The sequence below is a fragment of the Mustela nigripes genome, chromosome 13 (assembly GCF_022355385.1).
Source record: "Mustela nigripes isolate SB6536 chromosome 13, MUSNIG.SB6536, whole genome shotgun sequence".
Classification (NCBI taxonomy): Eukaryota; Metazoa; Chordata; class Mammalia; order Carnivora; family Mustelidae; genus Mustela; species Mustela nigripes.
The window spans coordinates 109,777,193-109,791,412 of NC_081569.1; the positions used below are offsets into that span (position 1 = coordinate 109,777,193).

The 14,220-nt window shown below is 42.1% G+C and overlaps 1 protein-coding gene across 5 annotated transcripts in view; it reads left to right on the forward strand.

Moving 5' to 3' along the window:
• Positions 1-14,220, forward strand: part of ZBTB1 (zinc finger and BTB domain containing 1) — a 30,655-nt gene that overhangs the window by 3,269 nt on the left and 13,166 nt on the right. The window contains exon 1 of one of the 5 annotated variants that reach the window (XM_059373372.1): positions 2,361-2,427. The exons of 3 other annotated variants lie outside the window; for them this stretch is intronic. The gene's annotated coding sequence lies outside the window, so the exon portion shown is untranslated. Of the gene's footprint in view, positions 1-2,360; positions 2,428-9,092; positions 9,113-14,220 lie in introns of those variants that run through there. One more of the 5 variants, XM_059373374.1, reaches the window with a different exon arrangement.

Sequence of the window (14,220 nt, forward strand, 5' to 3'; positions counted from 1 at the left end):
TCTTTTCCCTTTCTTTCTCTGTCTTTATTTTTTGGGGGGGGGGGGGGGGGGGGGGGGGGGGGGGGGAGGTGTAGACGGGAGGCGGGAGGACCCGGTTGATTGACGTGCCCAGAGCCCGCTTCTCTCAACTTACAGCTGCGGCTCCTCGGCGGGTGGGAGGGGAAGTGTCCCGGAGCCCGAGGCCGCAGACTTGGGCGCGCTCCGAGGGAGGAGGCGTAAGAGCCGTGCAAATTCTTGCCACGCTCTTTTCACCCCCCTCTTGCCGGCACACACGCTTTTTGTTCAGTAAAAAGTAGTGGGTCTTGGGTTTGGGAATTTTCGGTGGAAAAGATGTGTTTCCTGGGAAAAAAGTGCTTTCGATTCCAGTGGTGGGCGCTTGCTAGAAGTTCTGTTAGTGTTCGGCAAATGCGTTGGGCGTAGATCGGGAATCATAACCGCTAAAACTTGGAGGCTTGGGTCTGAGCTCAGCCACCTTCCCAGCCTTAGGCAAATTAATCAACGAACGCGTCTGTAGGATCTGAAAGGTTAACATGACCTTCTCCAAATTGGGAACGTCGGGGAGATGTCGATGAAAGTCCTTGATGTTTCCTGGGGGACAGCAGGGCATTTTGTATGTGTGTAATAATAACTCCAGTCGAGCTTAAACGTGGTAGGTTACGCGCAGATTCTCTGTTGGCCTGAGTGTAGTTCCGTACCGTATGTCTCGCTGTCTCACGACAGCAACGATTTTCTCGAACCCGAGGAGTGGTTCCAGGCTTTTTGAGGAGACTTCTTAGAATCAGTTTCATGGTTCGAAGTTCAAGGCACTTTGGAGCAGAAATGGTGAAGGATGTAGTTCTCATGTTAACTTCAAAGCAATCACTACCTTCTCCTTTGACAGGAAGAAATTTGAGTCTGTGAAATTCTGTCAGTGCATATGGATATGATGGGGGGAGAATTGGGATACTAAAAGAGGAAGCCTGAATGATGGCTGGCCATCACAACCTCAAAACTTTATTTTTGATTCACTTGCTGGCTCTTTGATGAAGTATCAGTAATAACTGAATGGGTTTGGGCGCTGGGTGGGGGCTTCCTCATCTTAGAGATTTTATTTAGAGAAAATTGAAACCTGGTGGATGGGAAACTATTTTCAAAGATCAATAAAGACCGTCTGCAGTAGAACTTTTTTCTTTAATATCTTAACATTCGTTTTAAGAGATTTCTCCATCGTGACCAAATTTTCACTGTATAGAATAACTCAGGTTGAGTCGCCTTTCCAGAAGCCTTTCTATTCTTCCCATTACAGTGGGATGGCCTACTTTGGAGGTGGTTTGTGGGGGAGTCCTGGTGCCTCATTGTCAGAGAAAAAAGAGACCATATTTAACCAGGACCTTAGCGGGGCATGGAGTGCAGTCTCAGTCACTTGCTCTTGACCTTGTGTTTTGATTTCATGTTAACAGTGCTAAATTTTTTTTTTTTTAAGATTTTATTTATTTATTTGACAGATCACAAGTAGGCAGAGTGACAGGCAGAGACAGAGAAAGGGGGAAGCAGGCTCCCCACTGAGCAGAGAGCCTGATGCGGGCTCGATCCCAGAACCCTGGGATCATGACCTGAGCCGAATGCAGAGGCTTTAACCCACTGGGCCACCCAGGCACCGGAACAGTGCTAAATTTTGTACTGTTTCCTTTCCTTATTCTCTTTCGCCAGTCTCTGAGGAAGATAAGTTCATGGAGCTTTTTGAGAGTGTCTCTGTGTTCTTTTTAGCACCATTTCCTATCCTAATGTGCGGGAGAAAAGAAGTGTCTGCTTTCCGGGCCTTTCTTCTTCCAGTCAGGAAAGTGCTAATAAGCCTTAGCTATTAACCTTCTGGCCCAAAGGGAAGACAACCATTTGGGATACAAAGGCAGAAAAGTTTCCATAGATTTTTATTGTTAAGCTGTAATCTGTTGTCTTCCCAAAAAATTAAATTGTATTTGAAAAACACCTGCTTGAGAGGTCACTTTGGTCTCTACAGGATGTTTTCTCCTGATATTTTTTTCCTTGTGCTAGTATATTTTATCCTGAAATATTAACATTGTTAGTCTTATATGCTTTTATGTGAACCAAATTAAGTGATTCATGTATATTGTTTTTTTCCTCAAAATGGAAATACAAAATCCATGTTTTTTTGTAAAAATTCAACCTATACTAGAGTACATAAAATACAAAAATGAAAGTCATTCCAGAGATAACTGTTAATAATCAATTCCTTGTTTAAAACGAGGAGAGGCAGCATTCGATCATAACTGTGCTGTTGTATATGCATCACCCTGCCTAAGGATGGCCTGTGATGATTCATGGCCTTATGTTCTCTATTCCCTACTCAGGTTGGTGAGAATTGACTAGGTGGAGAAAAGGAATGTTTTGCCTTGGACTGGTTTAAAATTCTATGATCAAGTAACAGACGTGAGTGTTTAAATATAACAGGGTTGCTATTTTAAGTTTGTCCTTATGAAGTCTACTTCCGTGGTCTCGTTCTCAAACTTTTTCATGCTAATGATGATGTCCATCCAGCCTCTGATCGTTTGATTTATATTGGCCAAACTCATTTTAAAAAACAACAACAACATCAAACCCCCAAAAGCTTCATATTTGTAGAGAGTTTAATAATTTCATGGTTGGGAGGGAAGGAGTGGCTATACTTGCTGTGAAAACCACTGCCCAGACATCCCTGTATTGATATGGTGTGAAGGGTTCTCCTTGATCCGTATCTAGAGGTAGCATGCCAAACATCAAGGAAAGAGAATTAGAACGAAGAAGGGGGATTAATGACTGCAGTTTGTAGACGTGGCATGGGAGGACATGGCACATATTTAAGGTAGATTTCTAACTAACATCCTGGCTTGTATGGGAACTACAAGAGATCTTAGAATGAGTGTGAAGTGGTTGATGATGTTCTGAAAACGAAGCCCCAAAATAGTACATAGAAGTTTAATCACAACATTGAGTGTTGGGGACATGGGTTTTTTTACACTGCTCTGCTCTGAGTTTAAAATCGTTTTCCCAGTAACGTTGGAAAATGAATTAAATCACCAACCGGATTTTTCATTTCTTATCTACGTGAGCTACACATAATCCTTTTTTCAAGGTAACTAAAGAGCTCCGTCCCCACTTGACATCTTTTAGTGTTAGGGAAGGGCTTGCTCTGATGGGCTGTGAGAGTCAGCAGATGGAAGAGGAGATGGGGCAGGGGCATGGCGTGCCGCCTGCCATGTGGAGCTGTGTGAGAGTGGGTGACTGTGAGGCTCAGGACGTTCCAAAGCGGCACTTCAGTTAATAGTCATTGCCAGGAAGAGTGTTGTCTGGCTTATAAAAGCTGAAACTCGGTTCTGAATCAAGACTCCAGAGTTTGAGTCCCATCTTCTGCTTGCCAGATGAGCACTCCAGTAACAACCACTAAACTTGTTGCCTTATTCACAGAATGAGGATAAGGAAAATACCTATCTCAGTGTTGTGAGAACCAGTTGTTTAATGTATGGGAACTTGCTTTGTAAATTTTTACCACTATGTAAAAGTTGCCATGATTGAAATAATGCAAAAATTTAAGTGCAGAAATGCAAATAATGCAAAAAATTGAGTGCCTGGCAGGCTCAAGTCAGAGGAGCATGTGACTCTCGATCTCAGGGTTGTGACTTTGAGCCCCTTGGTGGATGTAGAGATTACAAGGAAGGAAGAAATTGGTAAGTAAGATAAAATGCCTATTTCAACATTTATTCATTCAAAATTGATCAAATACCACTTAATGCCAGGCCATTGTTAAAGACTGAGGGACACCTTGATGACTAAGACAATGCCTTGATCTCAGGGAGCTTACAGCAAAGCAGGGGAGCCACATAATTATAATCCATGCCAAGAGTGTGGTAATAGACCTAACATTCAGTTTGGATGATACATTTTTTGGTCACCATATAGTTGTAGGTAGGGGCTGTTTGGAAGCACAGAAGAGGGACATCTGCATTATCCTGGGATGGGTGGGGGTTGGGGGGCTTCCCAAAGAGAGTGAGCTGGACATCGAAAAGGTTCTAAGCAAAGCGAATGGCATAGCGTATATGAAAGCATGGAGGCTTTGCTGTGGTAGGTCCTGGGGATGAAGGGGATCTTAAATCTTAAATAGATTTAAGGCTTAAAAATGGAGTTAAGCTTCTTAGAATGAACACACTTTTTTATGATACTCTTTTTATTGGTTTCATTTTGTTGACTTTTAATTAGATGAGAGAGTGAAATTTTCAGGGTTTTGGTTGGAATTAAACAAGAAAAAGGTAGCTATAATTGGAAAAAAACACAAATTAAAAAGCGGTGTGTATCTATCTGCTGAGGGAAGGAGTCTGGGTAGCACTTCCCATTGTCCTAGAGCTGCTTCACCAGCTGCTTCTTTAGAGGCATTTATTGAATGCTTACTGTATTGCACAGAAACAGGCTAACAGCCTTGCCTTCAGGTTGCTCATAATCTAGTGGTGAGATCTACGGACAGACACACAGATAACGGTAGTAGCCAGCTCTTATTTAGCATTTTCTCCCTGACAGCCACTGCCTTGTGATAACTCTACACCCTAGGAACGATCATCATCCCCATTCTCCGATGAGAGAATTGAGGCACAAATTACTTATGCAGCCTTCTCAAGGTCACATACCTATAAGTGGCAAAGCCAGAATTTGAACGCAGGCAGTCTGGTTAGTCTGCGCTTTAACACCTACTTTATGTTACTGTTCTGATGATGAAAATATAGTGTAAATAAGTGCAAAATAAGGAGATGATACAGAGTAATATCAAAACCTAGAATAGTGGGAGAGGGAGGTACTACAGGTTTTCTGGAGGAGGTGATATACTGATTCTTAGGTATGTGGGAGGTTCAGGCAGAAGCACCAATCGGCATGAATAAAAACGGAGATAAGTACATTAAGTAAGGTGGGCTTGAGGGGGGCGCGGTTGGAGTAGAGAGAGCAAGCGGTTTTATGCTGCTTGAACATGAAGTTTGAAGCAAGAAGCAGCCAAACATAAGACTAGATGGGTGGGCACTGTTGGCTTTCTATGCTTTGCTGAGAAGTTCGTACTTTACCCTGAGGATACATGAAGGGAACCATAGAAGGGTTTAAGAAGGAGAATGATACGGTCTGATTTTTGTTATTTTTGTTCTTTATTCATTGTTTGAGGGTGAAGGATGGATTTGAGGAGCCAGTTAAGGAGCCTGTTGTAATAACTCAGGAGTGATGTTAGAGGCCTCAGGAGGGTAGGGAAGGTAGGCATGGAATAGTGGGGCAGATTTGAGAAATACTGGAAAATTGGTGACTATTAAGGGAGGGAGAAGTCCCAGGTGATTCCCAAGTAGCCTGGGTGATTGGTTCATGGCAGTGCCAGCTGAGACAGAGAATTCAGGGGAAGGAGCAGATTTAGGTGGGTCCCAAAGTCACAGAGGCACTTTGGAATAAATAGATCTAAGTTCCACAAAATGAACCCTGAGAATACCAAGAATACCAATGCCACGTGCAAAAAAGTGACTTCCTGGTAAAGCTGCTTCTTGCAGAGAGAAGCCTACTGTTCACATGGTGCCCTCTAGTGGTCAGAAGATGCCGTGTTGCCTCTAATGTAGAGACTGCCTGGATTAAATACTTCTCTACTTTTTTTCTTTAAAATTTATTTGTTTGTGTATGTATGTATGTATGTATTTGAGAGCGCTTGTGTGTGAGCATGAGTGGATAAAGGGGCAGAGGGAGAGAATCCGGCAGTGGAATCCTGAGCAAAGAGCTTGATACAGAGCACAGTCCCAGGAGCCTGAGATCATGACCCAAGTGAAACCAAGCGTCCAGTTCTTAATCAGTTGAGCCACCCATATGCTCTTCTCTTCTCCTGGAGGGAGAGAGAAATATTCCAGAAGCCACTGTGTTCCCTTTGCTTTTCTGTATGCATAAATTTATTTCCTAGACCTAGCAGCTTACCTGTAGTAACACCTCACTTAATCAGAAGTCACTCAGTTGGCAACCTCAGCTTATCCAGTCCCCTGGCCAGCAGCAAGGCTAAAGCAGATCATTGCCTATTAGCAATTAAAATAGATGAAACCAAGTGCAGGAATTAAAGTCTTATCTTACAGATTACTTCCCTAGGTCCTCTCTGAAAATTATGTAAATTCAGCTTCAGTGAGTTTTTGTCTAATTTCATAACCCATAACAGATTGAAATAGTAGGCAGCGGGAGATCAGCATCCCTTTCAGAAGTGATCGCTGTTGGCTTGACGAGCAAGGAGGCATAAAAATAGTAACCAGCCAACAAACCACAATCTCCCAAAGTACAGCAGTCTCGGGCCATTTTGTGTAGGTGCAAACAGCCCTTGGCAATTTGAATAGCTCCTGTATTTCAGCAAAACACAATGCAGAGGAGAAAGACAGCCAGTTGGTTCTGTACTCGGGGACCAGGATTGAGGAGCCAAGGGCTTTTGCCGTCAGCCACTAAAACTGAAGTGACCTTTTCATGTCTCTGAACCTCTTAGGGCCTCATTTTGTTTTCTCATCTATAAAGAATCAGGTTGAAATTGATCATTATAAATACCATGAACTGTGTTCACAATGATGACATTAATACTTAAGGAAAATTGTATTATGCTTGACTAAAAAGACAAGAAGAAATTGTCCTCTCTAATTTATATGAGAACCCTGGGAGGAATAGGATTATTGTTATTGATGAGAAAAGCAGGTTTAGAGAGGTAAAGATGTTTCCTCATAGCTGAATAAGTGTTAAAGTTTGTATCCAGATCTATTGGTGCCTACTTCCTGGGCTCGCTCGCTCTTTCTTTCTTTTTTTTTTTTTTAAAGATTTTATTTATTTGACAGAGAGAGATCACAAGTAGGCAGAGAGAGGAGGAAGCAGGCTCCCTGCTGAGCAGAGAGCCGGATGTGGGACTTGATCCCAGGACCCTGAGATCAGGACAGAGCTGAAGGCAGAGGCTTAACCCATTAAGCCACCCAGGTGCCCCTTCCTGAGCTCTTTTTTTTTTTTTTTTTTTAAAGACTTTATTTATTTATTTGACAGACAGAGATCACAAGTAGGCAGAGAGGCAGGCAGAGAGAGGAGGAAGCAGGCTCCCTGCTGAGCAGAGAGCCCGATGTGGGGCTCGATCCCAGGACCTGAGATCATGACCTGAGCCGAAGGCAGCGGCTTAACCCACTGAGCCACCCAGGCGCCCCCTTGGGCTCTTTTTAAGACTTCATTTGAACAAGCATGCGTCAGGGGCCAGCTGTGTGGGCAGTGTGTGCTAGGCAAAGGCACAGAGGCCATTAAGCCACATCCTTATACCTGGAGGTCAGTGAGGTAGGCATTACTGTATGGTACCTCTGTTAGTACAAATGATAAAAGTCACCCTGTAGCACTGGTAGGACTGATGTAAAGCTACATTAGGGTTTTAAAAGATTTTAGGGTGTGAACATAGAACTGACTCACCATTTATAGCATTGTTTCTATGGGAATATGTGTTTCAAGTTCCAAATAACTAACTTAAAAATAAAGTTTTGGAACATAACCCAATTATAATTTCAGAACTTCCTGTGCTAAGTACTGAATTTGCAGTCTAATAACCAGCCAGAATGCCTGTTCTAAAAAGTGAAAAAACTTTTAACCTTGTGTCTGTCATTTAAGTGCCTTGAAGAGAAACTTATTATCTTTAGAAGCACCTACAAAACTGGTTCTTCCTGGAAATTTCAAAGAGAAAACCTAAGGAACTTAATTAAGCGTAGACATTGGACCATATACTTTAGAAAATGGAATTCTAGGAAAGAATTTCGCCAGCGTGACCTTATTTTTATAGGTGACAAAAATCACTGTTGCCATATTGTCAGGCTCAAGAGTCATATTGCTTGTGTTCTAATCCCACCAAGCCCTCTGTGGCCTTCCAGAAGTTATATAACATTGCATACAATGCACATTATACACACACACACACACACACACACACACACACACACACACACACATACACACACCTGCTTAGACTGGAGCCTGACCATTGATATTAAGGCTTAACAAATGCTGGCTATTCCCATTATTGTTATATGATGGTTTTCATTTACTCTACCTTTATAACCTCCATTTACCAGTCCAGTAAAGCACATCTGCTTTCCCTCCCATTACATTTTCATACTTTTGTTTATGCTGCTGTGTGAACCCCCTCCCAGTTCTTTATACCTACACACTTAACGCAGATACCTGAAATGCCTTTCCCCTTGCCTTCTGTTTTTCTCTATCCTATTCATTCATTAAGGCTTCACTCAAATCCTACATCCTTCCTAAAGCCTACTGTTCTAGTACAGTCATGATTTTTTCTTTTCCCTCTCTTGCTGAACTTTATTCGCTATACTTAATTATTCTCAAATCGTTTCTTGGTTCAGAATTTAATCTCTCATGTGGTATTAGCTCTGTGTTTACCATCCTTCTCCACCCTCTACCACAGTGCTTTATGCAGTGTTAGGAATGTTGTAGGTGTTTGACACATTCTGATACTCTGATTTATTAACATAAGAAAATCCTTTCATTTCAATTCAGGCAGGCTTTTCAAAAGGATAGTCTGTAACATTCAAATTAAATCCATATACATATATCCAATCATAAAAGACACAAATAGGTATGAGAAAATCACTGTATATATACCTAAATGACCTTGGAGATCCAGAGGTAATTGTTAGTAGTTCAGAGATTGGGGCACTGAATTGAGAGTCTAATGCTAGGCTCTGCTGGAGATTCTCACCGAGGCTATGCAAATTGTCCCCAGGGGAGCTTCCTTGGTCTATGGCACACAATGAAAAGAGATTATTTGCTTTACAGAAGGAGTCACTCCAAAATTGTAACTGTAAGTAACTTCTTCATTCAGTTTATATGCTCGTTTATAGGCCCTTCAATTATCATTTGACTAAGGCAGAGGCAAAAGAAAGAAAGTTTCAGCAAACCTGTTTTTGCCAATTTAAGAGATTTATAGTGATGAAGGAAAAGTATTTCTGATACCTTACTGTGTCGGTGAGAAATTTACTGAAATAGCTTACATGCTGTAATTTAGGGACCACGTCTACTGGATAAGACTGGAGGCACCCATACAGAGAAAACCGCATTAGAGGTAAGAGTTCAGATGTGAGTAGTGGCTTGTGCCAGTAAACCCTGTTGTGAGGACGACTGCCCGGTCGCTGCTGTGTGTTCTTTGCAGGAAGGCACATTACAGAGTCCCAAGTGGTTGGTATCCACCTGGGTGGTCAGAATTCCATCCTGTAATCCTAGTACCTACTTTACCACACTTAACTACCCCCTTGACACACAATTTAACAGTCTTAGATCTTTGCCCCCTCTATGAAATAAGAATGTTGGACCAGATCAGATCTCTCTAAACATCTGTGGGTATCTAAATTAATATACTGAATGTGCTTGGCAGCTGCCTTTGAATGAGATGAAGCTTTCAAACTAAAAATTTAAAAATTCAGTGTAAAATGTTTTGCATTACCTAACTCCTTTCTCTTCTGGGAGAACTGCATGTATACAGATACCCTTCTGGCCTTAGAACCCTGGCTTTGGATCACATTTGAAGTCCTGCTCTCCTGAAGTACTTGACTTCTAGCTGTAATAAACTTATTTCACCAGTGATAACAGCTGGTAACACAAAAGCAGTCACAGATTTCAGTTATAAAGACAAGAACAACTACACCCTTGTGTACTGTTGGTGGGATGCAGCCACTGTGGGAAACAGTATGGAGGTTCCTCAAAAAGTTAAAAATAGAGCTACCCTGTACCGGCAGTTGTACTTCTTGGTTTTTACTCAATGAATACAGAAACACTAATTCAAAGAGAAATATGCAACCCTGTGATTATAGCAGCATTACTTATGATAGCCAAGATGTGGAAGCAGCCCAAGTGTCCATCGACTGATAAAGGGATAAAGAGGATGCAGGATCAGGGCACTTGGGTGGCTCAGTGGGTTAAAGCCTCTGCTTTCAGCTCAGGTCATGATCCCAGGGTCCTGGGATCGAGCCCTGCATCAGGCTTTCTGCTCCGCAGTGAGCCTGCTTCCTCCTCTTTCCGCCTACTTGTGACCTTTGTCTGTCAAATAAATAAAATCTTTAGAAAAAAAAAAAAAAAAAGAGGATGCAGGATGTGGTATATATACACACAATGGGATATTATTCAACCATGAAAAAGAATGGAATCTGGCCACGTGCAGTGACAAGGATGGAGCTAGAGAGCATATTCTAAGCGAAATAAATCAGAAAAGCAAATGCTAGAAGGTTTTATTCATATGTGGAATTTAAGATAACAAAACAAGTGAGCAAAGGGAGAAAAAGAGGCAAACCAAGAAACAAGACTCAACGCTAGGGAAAAAACTGATGGGTTACCCGACGGGTCATTGTGGGGGAATGGGTTAAATAGGGAATGGGGATTAAGGAGGGAACCTTTATGAGCACTGGGTGTTGTGTGCAGGTATTGAATCACTAAATTGCACACCTGAAATTAGTATAACACTGGATATTAACTTGTATATACTAGTATAACACTGGATATTACTGGAATTAAAAACAGGAGCTAAAATTTAAGTAGTACTTTTACTTAAAACATTTGCAAGCTTTACTGTAAGATAAAATTAAGGTTTTTTTGGTAGAACTATTTAAGAATATCAAAAAATTGAAAGGAGAAAACTTTTGGAATTTGAGTGAAATTGGTTTTTTTGTTTGTTTCTTTCTTTAAGAGTTTATTTACTTATTTGACAGAGAGAGATCACAAGCATGCAGAGAGGCAGGCAGAGAGGGGAAGGAAGCAAGCTTCCCACTGAGCTGAGAGCTGGATGTCGGCTGGATCCCAGGAACCTGGGATCATGACCTGAGCCAAAGGCAGAGGCTTAACCCACTGAGTCACCCAGGCACCCAGAGTGAAATTGTTTGTTTGTTTTAAAGTTTTTATTTATCGGGGGGGGGGGGGGGAAGAGCGAGCACAGGTAGACAGAATGGCAGGCAGAGGCAGAGGGAGAAGCAGGCTCCCTGCTGAGCAAGGAGCCCCATGTGGGACTTGATCCCAAGACGCTGGGATCATGACCTGAGCTGAAGGCAGCTGCTTAGCCAACTGAGCCACCCAGGTGTCCCAGTGAATAATTAATAATAAGTGAATGAATAGGGGCGCCTGGGTGGCTCAGTGGGTTAAGCCTCTGCCTTCAGCTCAGGTCATGATCTCAGGGTCCTGGGATCGAGCCCCATGTTGGGTTCTCTGCTCAGCAGGGAGCCTGCTTCCTCCTCTCTCCCTGCCAGCCTGCCTCTCTGCCTACTTGTGATCTCTCTCTCCTCTGTCAACTAAATAAAATTTTAAAAATCTTAAAAAAAAAAAAGTGAATGAATATTTAAAATTTTAATGCAAAAATTATTCTCAAGAGATAACAAGCTAAAAGTCTCACAGGAATTCAGATCCCTTACCCCTGGTTCTGTGCCCTGCTTCCTTTCTTTTTTTCTTTTCTGTGTTTTGGGGTTTGTTTTGTTTTGTATTATTAGGCCCTCTCCAAGTTTTTCTGAGTGAGGTATAACAAGAACAAAGTTGTTGGGACTACTGGGTTTAGGACTGCTATTAAAAGTTATTCCACCTTGAGGCGCCTGGGTGGCTCATCGAGCCCCGCATCAGGCTGTTCTGCAGGGAGCCTGCTTCCTCTCTCTCTCTCTCTCTCTGCCTGCCTCTCCACCTACTTGTGATCTCTCTCTCTGTCAAATAAGTAAATAAATAAAAATCTTAAAAAAAAAAATAGTTACTTCACCTTTTAAAGTCCGGTTTACTGGAACATGGATGTTTGCACAATGCCACTGAGGACGACACTACAGTTCCAGGGCAGCCTAGAAGCTGTAGAAGTAGTGTTAGCAGAATTTTGTTCCACCCCAAACCCTGAGAGGAAGGCAGGGATGGAGAGAGATGGCTGAAGACAGTGGGATTCACACCTGTGCCTTTCTGACCCGGAGCCCTTGGTTCTTGTCACCAGAGCGTGATGCCTTCTTTCACAAAGGAGGCACTTTACCGAATACGTACATGTTGAATGAAGTCACCAATGCGGAATAAGTCAAGGCTCCCCTCAGGGGTGTGTCCTCGAGGTGGCAGAATGCTCATTGCTCGTGGCTGTCGCCAGTCCTCGGTACTTCATGCAGTGTCTGGCGCCCAAAGTGCTCCGTGCATGTTTGTTGCAAGGAAAATGCCCTTGGTGCTCTTGTGTTCGTGTTTTATGTTAACACAGATTGTGTTTTTACCAACGGAACTGAACCATGGTTCCAGTGGTAGCGGTGCCTGTCGTGGTGGTGGTGTATGTCTTTGCGCCAGGCTTGGTGGCTGGCCATAAAACTGCTTTCCATTTAGCTTAGAATAGAAGAGTTCTTGGAACTTTTAAGCTCTTTATATCATTATTTTAAGCACAGGAGATTTAAAACCTGAAAGTCTTTATGTATTAACTGCTGGCTTTCTTCTGCAGGACTCCTCCATTTGGAAGGAAATTTTAAGGTTATCTAATCAAGCATAGCTCCTGATGCTTGAATAAGCAACTTCCAGTCTGACTTCCATTAGTTATCACATGTCAGGAAATATACTTTTATACGTTGCTTCTATGACTCCTCATGTTTGATAGTGTATTTGACATTTTATTATTCCCACTGTGACAATTCAGGAAACTTGAGGTCTGTGAAGATAAATAAGGTGGCAAAAGTAGATTGAAACTTAGGACTCTCAGATCCAAAGCCTGTGTTCCTTTTTTTTTTTTTTTTACATTTTTAATTTTTATTTATTTGTTTGACAGAGAGAGACAGTGAAAGAGGGGGCATAAGCAAAGGGAGTGGGAGAGGGAGAAGGCTGCTGGGCAGGGAGCCCGATGCAGGGATCGATCCCAGAACCCTGGAATCATGACCTGAGCCAAAGGCAGACACTTAACGACTGAGCCACGCAGGTGCCCCCAAAGCCTGTGTTCTTTTCCTTCTATCATACTGTCCTCAACGACTTTTCATCCATCTTCCATGCAGGGCATCCACTGTTCTCCAAAAGAGTTTGTTTCATTTTTTAACAACTCTTACTACTAAAAATTGTTTTGAGATGTCTATCCTTCTGCCTCTTTCTCTTTATTACTCGTTAAAGTTCTCTCTGAGTCCCACAAAATGACTATAGACCTAGAAATCTCCTCTTAAATAAAATGGGCTTGGGGGTGCCTGGGTGGCTTGGCTCAGTGGGTTAAAGCCTCCACCTTCTTCTCAGGTTGTGATCTCAGGGTCCTGGGAACGAGCCCTGCGTTGGGCTCTCTGCTCAGCGGGGAGCCTGCTTCCCCTCCTCTCTCTCTGCCTGCCTCTCTGACTACTTGTGATTTCTGTCAAATAAATAAATAAATAAATATTTTTAAAAAAATGGGCTTGGGGTCAGCATTTGTGTGTGTGTGTGTGTGTGTGTGTGTTTTCATTTTATTGTTGTTTGGATTCGTTTTACAGAATTTTTAAAGACCACATGACCGTGAATTTTAGGTAGTGGATTTACCTTGGTAAAGGTTGATTTACCTTGGTTTTCTTACAACTCCCTTATTACCAGGCATTTCAGATTATTGATGAATATCTTTGTGCATATATTGCCTTTTGTATCTAGGTACATACCTAGCACTAAGTACAGATACCTGATTTATAGAAGCTTGAAAAGGTTGAAAGATTGTACCTATGTGACATGTTTGACCTGCCTTACAAAAGTGGTTAATAATCGTTGCAATTTTAAGAAGACAGTAGGTTTCATTATAGGCTACCTTCCTTTCACCAGAGGTACATCCCTGGCTATGCAACTTTCTGTCATTAGATAGGAAGAACCGGAAGAAGGAGGTAGGATAGGTCCTTAGGTAGTGGGGAGAAGGGATATGTGATCCACATATAGTCTGTGGCGAACAGATAAAAAGCACGTGGAAATAAGCGTAGATTCCTCTTAATTACCACCGTAGGGATTCAAGGGTTTGGGGACTGAAGACTGAACATTTTATTTCTCTGAACAGCTTGTTAAATGTTCTTTTTATGCTCAGATTGTGTAGGAACTTACTTTTAACTAGAAGATATATTCTGAAGTTTTATATATACAGATTAAAAATTGAGGCTAAAATTGGATCTTATTTTAGTTTCACAATATAATGGATAGGGCTTCTAATGCTTTTAATGTTTTTCTCTCCCTCTTCTTTTCCCAAAGTCAACTCACTACATTAATAAT